Genomic DNA, 5,568 nt, shown 5'->3' with positions numbered 1-5,568 from the left:
TTGTATTTGTAGGGCAGTAGTTAAGGTGGCTGTTTGTGTAGACTGCTCCTTGTCTTTTCTAGGGCAGTAGTTGACTTCCCTTGTACTTAGTCTGCCTCCTGTCCCTCCTATCATCATGGTTGCACCTTCCTGAAAACAATGACTCCATACTTTGCTGAAACCTGTTCTGCCAGTTCATGTCCTTGAAGACTAGAATGTTCCATTGTGGTTACCCAAAGAGATGACAAGATAGTTCACACATTCAACATCCAGGGTTACTATCAAACATACACAGCAAAAATTGGAGTGTTGAAATTTCAGGGTTAAACATTTCCGAGTTGATTTTCACTCCCAGAGTGTAATTTTAACACATTCTGATTTAAATGGTGTTCAGTGTTGGAGTTATTTGACAGAGTTGATCCGGTCAGTGTTAACCCAACTCCGCAGAGATGTAATTAAGCTCCGCCCATGCATTTCACTTCGTCGGTTGGAGACAGAGGAGACAAGTCGGCGCCATTTTCTCCCTCCCATGCAGTACTACACGGTAAGTGCAATTAACTCAAACTTACTGAAACAATTATAAATTGATGCTGAGAATTTCAGTATGAACAATGAAACATCTACAGAGAATATATGCCTAACAAAACCGTGTTTGTTGCCAGGTCTGAGCAGCAAATTTGTCCTGGTGATTAGCTAGCTAGAAGTGTATGGTAAGCTAGCTAACAGTTTGTTACTTAAACCGTCTCCAACTTTATCAATGATGATTTATTGAAAGGAAAAACAAAGCGTTATGTTTTTTACTGTATAAAATCTTGTTTGAGGCAGGAGCTAACGTCTTTTCCCCCCTTCACCAGTTAATTGTACTGAAATTACTAAGTTAAAGCTAAAGTACAAAATTAGCAGAAAATCGGGCTGTGACTGATATTAAACATTTATTAAACATTTAAGTGCTTCATTAAATACTGATGAGTCAATGCATAAGCAGCATTTTAATATCTCAGTCACAGCGCGATTTTCTGAAAATTAGTACTTTTTCCAACAGTGCAGGTCACAGAATCTGATGGGTCACCAAAAATGGTGTAACACTGTCGACTTAGCTTTAATCTTTATCGTTCTTCCTTTAAATGTTTATTTACTTTGTCAAACTTCCTTGCATGTCTCAGTCAAAATGCTGGTCCGGGTGAATTACAGCCAACAGCAGAAATATGTGAAGCTGGATGAGGATGAAGGACGGTTTGACTTTATGCAATTCCATGAAAACGGTTAGCATGGCTTTAAAAACTCGTTGTGCAAGCTCCTTAATGTTGTCGATTCTGATTTTCATTACATGCCTTTATCAGACTCTTTTATACGGTAAATGGGGTTAAATTGCTAATCATTTTCAGTTCTGTAATGTGTGCTTCATAGAGTGTAAAGTATTAATATACACCAAAACAGTCACGAAAAAAAGCCAATCATCAATTTGGACTTAAGAGGGAATGGGTTATGTGAGGGAAAATGCTCTAGGTCTATTTAAGGGTTATACAGTGTGTATTCAACGTGAAGAGTTATTGGCTGTGAGGCAAGAAACAGTGCTGACTTCAAAGGCACATTCAGTTTGACCTTACTATCTTTTCCAGTCATTGAGAGATTTTGCCTGCCACCTGATGCAAAAGTTATATACAAGGATGCAACAGGGACAGAAGTTGATGCAGAAATATTCAGCGACCTCGTTGGACAAGGCAATGTGGTGCTGACACTATTCACAGATCAGGGTGAGATATCAAGGCAGGTATAATAAAGAACTTTACACCTTACATAATATAATTATTTGCATTTTTTCTATTCCTTTAGAATTCTCTGATTTCTCCTTGTCTTCTGCTTCTGAGACGTCTGACTCAAGCTTCAGCTCAAGTGCATCAACTATAATCCTAGATGATGTCCCTAGCAAGAGACAAAGAATTGAGGATACACATGATGCTGTGTCTGCTGAACAGGTTTCTTAATGCTTTCACATTTTTTCACTCTGAGTCTCTAGAAAAGCTATTTATCACCATGTTTTGTATTGTAATGTTTTTGTTTTGTATTAGTTGATTGAAGCTGTGCTAAGAGGCAAGTCTGGTGGTGAAGAAGTACTACAGGAGTACCAAACAACAGAAACCCTAACAGATGCTGCAAGAAGAAAAATGGTTAACATCCTGGTGGCTTACATGATTGACAATCATGGGTATGTTTGTTTCACATTGTTTTTATTTGTACCAGATAACTGCATGGCCATTGCATAAATGTACTAATTTAATATCTCCTCTCAGGCACCGCCCCACTAAAGCAATCAGAGAAGATTATGCGCGTGGGATAGTGATGTTGTTCCCTTCCCTCAAGGATCCATACTCCAAGAAGGGCTATGTAATAGGCATTATTATTGTTAACTCTTTCATGTCATGTTGTGACACAAAACTGTGGATGACATTGATATTTGAATTCCGTGAGATTTCTCATGAGCCTGGTATGACAACGCATTTATTTTATTTTTTTCCATTTCAGGAACACTTCTATGATGCTGCAAGCAGCACAGGATACATTTCTGGCGTCTGAAAACAGTCCAGAGGAAGATTCGTCGAGGATCTGCACTGCTACCAAATAGCCCAATTGACTTTTCTCCAGGGGGCCCAAATTTCCAAAGGACTGTTAATGTTGAAAGGCAGCTTGATGGTGATGCTTGCCAAGAGGCCATGTCTTTGCTCAACCATACCACAGACAATTCCCTGATTTTTCCAGAAGATGAGAGAGACCTTTCAGCACCGTCAGAATCTCGTTAATGACCCAGGCAGAAGTGTTGATATCCTCTCCAGCTTCCCAAGATTCCTGGATACAAAAGGATTGGTAAGTTTGGGATGAGATGTTTAGAATGGCTTGAAATTTGAAAGTATTTCCTGAAGTAGTAGTAGATGAATATCTTCTTTCTTAAAGGTGGACCAAGACTTCACTCTCCTATTTGATGGCGACACATCCTCCAGGCTTCTTCAGAAATGGGATTTGTTCTTCAAGCCAAATGTCATAAAAGAGGCTAAGCGGCTCACCTCAACACCAGAGTTGCGTCGCTTGGTGCAGTCAGCAGAAAGTCCCCCAGGAAGTGATCTTGATGAGCCAACAAGTGAGTTTTTATTTTATTTTAATAAATTTGCTATAATTGCAGTTAAATTATAACTGCAATAATATTTCATTTGTTTATTCTGTGTATCTCTGAACGTTGATCTGATTTTTGGGATAAATGTGACTAATAGATGGATGACTGTTTAAAACGTTCTCATAATGCCTCCCTGTTCTCATTCAAACTTTAAAAGTATTACATTTGAAGAGTTTTCAGTTAATTCTTGTGACTCTTTGTCCTCAGCCTACGACCAAGAAATGGCTTCCCTGTTGTTGCTGTTACATCTCCTTCCACCACCTCCAGGGGGACTGAAGTCTCCAAAAATTAGTGCATGTGATGCAGTTGAGACTTGTTGTCTTTCATAAGGTAATTATATTATTAACGTGATTATAATAATTTGTCACGTCACCTTCTTAGCCACATATGTAAATGAGGGTTGTTAAAAAGTGGATGGAATTGTAATTAAGTCTTCATTCCCATCTTGCACTAGCCAATGAAAGCTGTTTGAATAATCACTTCTATAATGTAGTTTTCTCTGGCTGCACATTATTCTTGTCTAATTTTCAGTTTTCTGATCTCAACCCTAGTCATGCTGCAGTTTGGAGGAGCATCTCCGCAACCAGCAGGATCGGCAGCCGTACCTCCTCGCTGTTGGGCGTCAGAAGAGCAAGATTGAGAGCTTCTACATCACAATGGATAAGCGTCTCATCCCATTTAAGGCAAACCGTTTAATTCATTGAAGTATTTCCATGTTTGTAATAACTATTCATTTGATATCATGCATGATCTTCTTGAGGGTGTGGTTCAGTATGAGATCAAATTGCTTTTTGGATATCTCACGCAACACTATGTCAGAACAGGACTTGCTTTCCAGGATTTATTGTTTTGATTATGGATTTTTAGAATGAAAAAATCTTCCTACAAAGATTATTTTGGAGAGTTTTGGCAATGGCATTGGTTTGAATTCTATTCAGACATTGTCTTGTGAAAAACATCCCACTGTTTGACATTATTCCTGCAGGAAACAAAAACTGGAATTTGTTACTGTTGTTACTTCAAATAATGAACATAGTTTTTTCACCTTCTCTCACTTTAGGTATGACAATATATTTAAAGCATTTGATTGTTGACCACCACAAACTATTTAAGCACTTGTATCCACATAGAAACTTGATACCTAAGCATCATTTTATGATCCATTACCCATCTTCTATAAGGAAAATTGGCCCCTTATTATATACGTGGTGTATGAGGTTTGAGGCCAAACACAAGCTGTTTAAAGATTGTTTTAAAAATTTCAAAAACAACCAAATCGCTTGCTAAAAAGCATCAGATGGCCATTGCTTATCACTGGGAAACCTTCACCCTCAAACAAAATGAGTATGGGCCAATTAAATCTTTTCTCTTCAGAGATGAGAATGTCGTCAACAATGAAATGCTTGAAACGATCTTGTCAAAAGATGTTTTCTCAACTAGTTGGGTTAAAGTTGATGGTGTAGAATATAAAGCTGGACTAGTTATTTGCAGTGCAATGGAAGAAGACATGCCAGTCTTTTGTCAAATAAGTGATGTACTTTTGGTTGAAGATCATTTTTTTTTTGACAAACAAGCTATTTACAGAGAATTTTGATGACCATCATCATGCATTCAGAGTATTACGAAGTGTGGAAAGATGTCTACAAAAAATGTCTGAGCTTAAATTTCATAAACCGTTTGATATTCAAAGCTCATACAATGTTTCAGATGAAAGTATGTACATTATACCTTCATTCACAATGTTTTAATTCAACTGACTGCAAGGGAGAAGGCACAAATAAATGTTTTTGACAATGATTGTTTATTGTGATTCATCATTATTATTATTATTATTATTATTATAAGTATATATTTAATTAAATAATATTGAATAAATTAACAATTCATTTTAACATTTTTTCAGTGTAGATAATTGACACTTTAGGGAGTGAAATTAACACTATCCAAATAGTTAATAAAAATGAACACTACCCAAATAGTTAATAAAAATTAACTCGGAGCAGTGTTACTTTAACTCTGTTTTGCGAGTTAAAGAAGGAACTCTGGCAGAGTGTTAAATGTTTAACTATTTTGAAAGTGTTAATTTAACTCTGGAGAGTGTGGACCTATATAAACCCTCAAAAAGTGTTGAAATCAACTCTGTGGGAGTTAATTCAACACTGGACTTTTTGCTGTGTATATGTTCCATTTCTGGTTGGTCCATAACTTGTTTCCTGCTTGTAGCAGGCCGTGTTTACAGGAATCCTTTTCTCTAACTAGAAGTCATGTGATTTCATGAGAATATTTTTTTCTGCAGTGAGAATGTAATGCAAGTCAAGGTGTCCCTGGATGAATGTCAACAATATTTATAAACAGCATTGTTAAATTTACTGTTGTAATTTAAATATAATCAATGCTGTCATTTTCTATGTTAGCTTGCTTTT

At 36.9% G+C, this 5,568-nt stretch overlaps 1 long non-coding RNA gene across 10 annotated transcripts; it reads left to right on the top strand.

The window, feature by feature from the left end:
- The first annotated feature begins 272 nt into the window (after positions 1-272).
- Positions 273-4,942, top strand: LOC115186384 (uncharacterized). 10 transcript variants are annotated; one of them, XR_003875740.1, is made up of 9 exons: positions 277-523; positions 642-689; positions 1,143-1,955; positions 2,049-2,185; positions 2,271-2,364; positions 2,503-2,841; positions 2,929-3,112; positions 3,353-3,475; positions 3,697-4,942. It is a non-coding gene; the product is annotated as an uncharacterized LOC115186384 (long non-coding RNA). The 10 variants fall into 10 exon arrangements; XR_003875739.1 differs by having other exon boundaries at positions 273-523; positions 642-1,955; XR_003875738.1 differs by having other exon boundaries at positions 277-689.
- The last annotated feature ends 626 nt before the right edge of the window (positions 4,943-5,568 follow it).

This window comes from Salmo trutta, unplaced genomic scaffold (genome assembly GCF_901001165.1).
Source record: "Salmo trutta unplaced genomic scaffold, fSalTru1.1, whole genome shotgun sequence".
In the NCBI taxonomy this organism is placed as follows: Eukaryota; Metazoa; Chordata; class Actinopteri; order Salmoniformes; family Salmonidae; genus Salmo; species Salmo trutta.
This window is presented reverse-complemented; position numbering and strand designations above follow the sequence as displayed.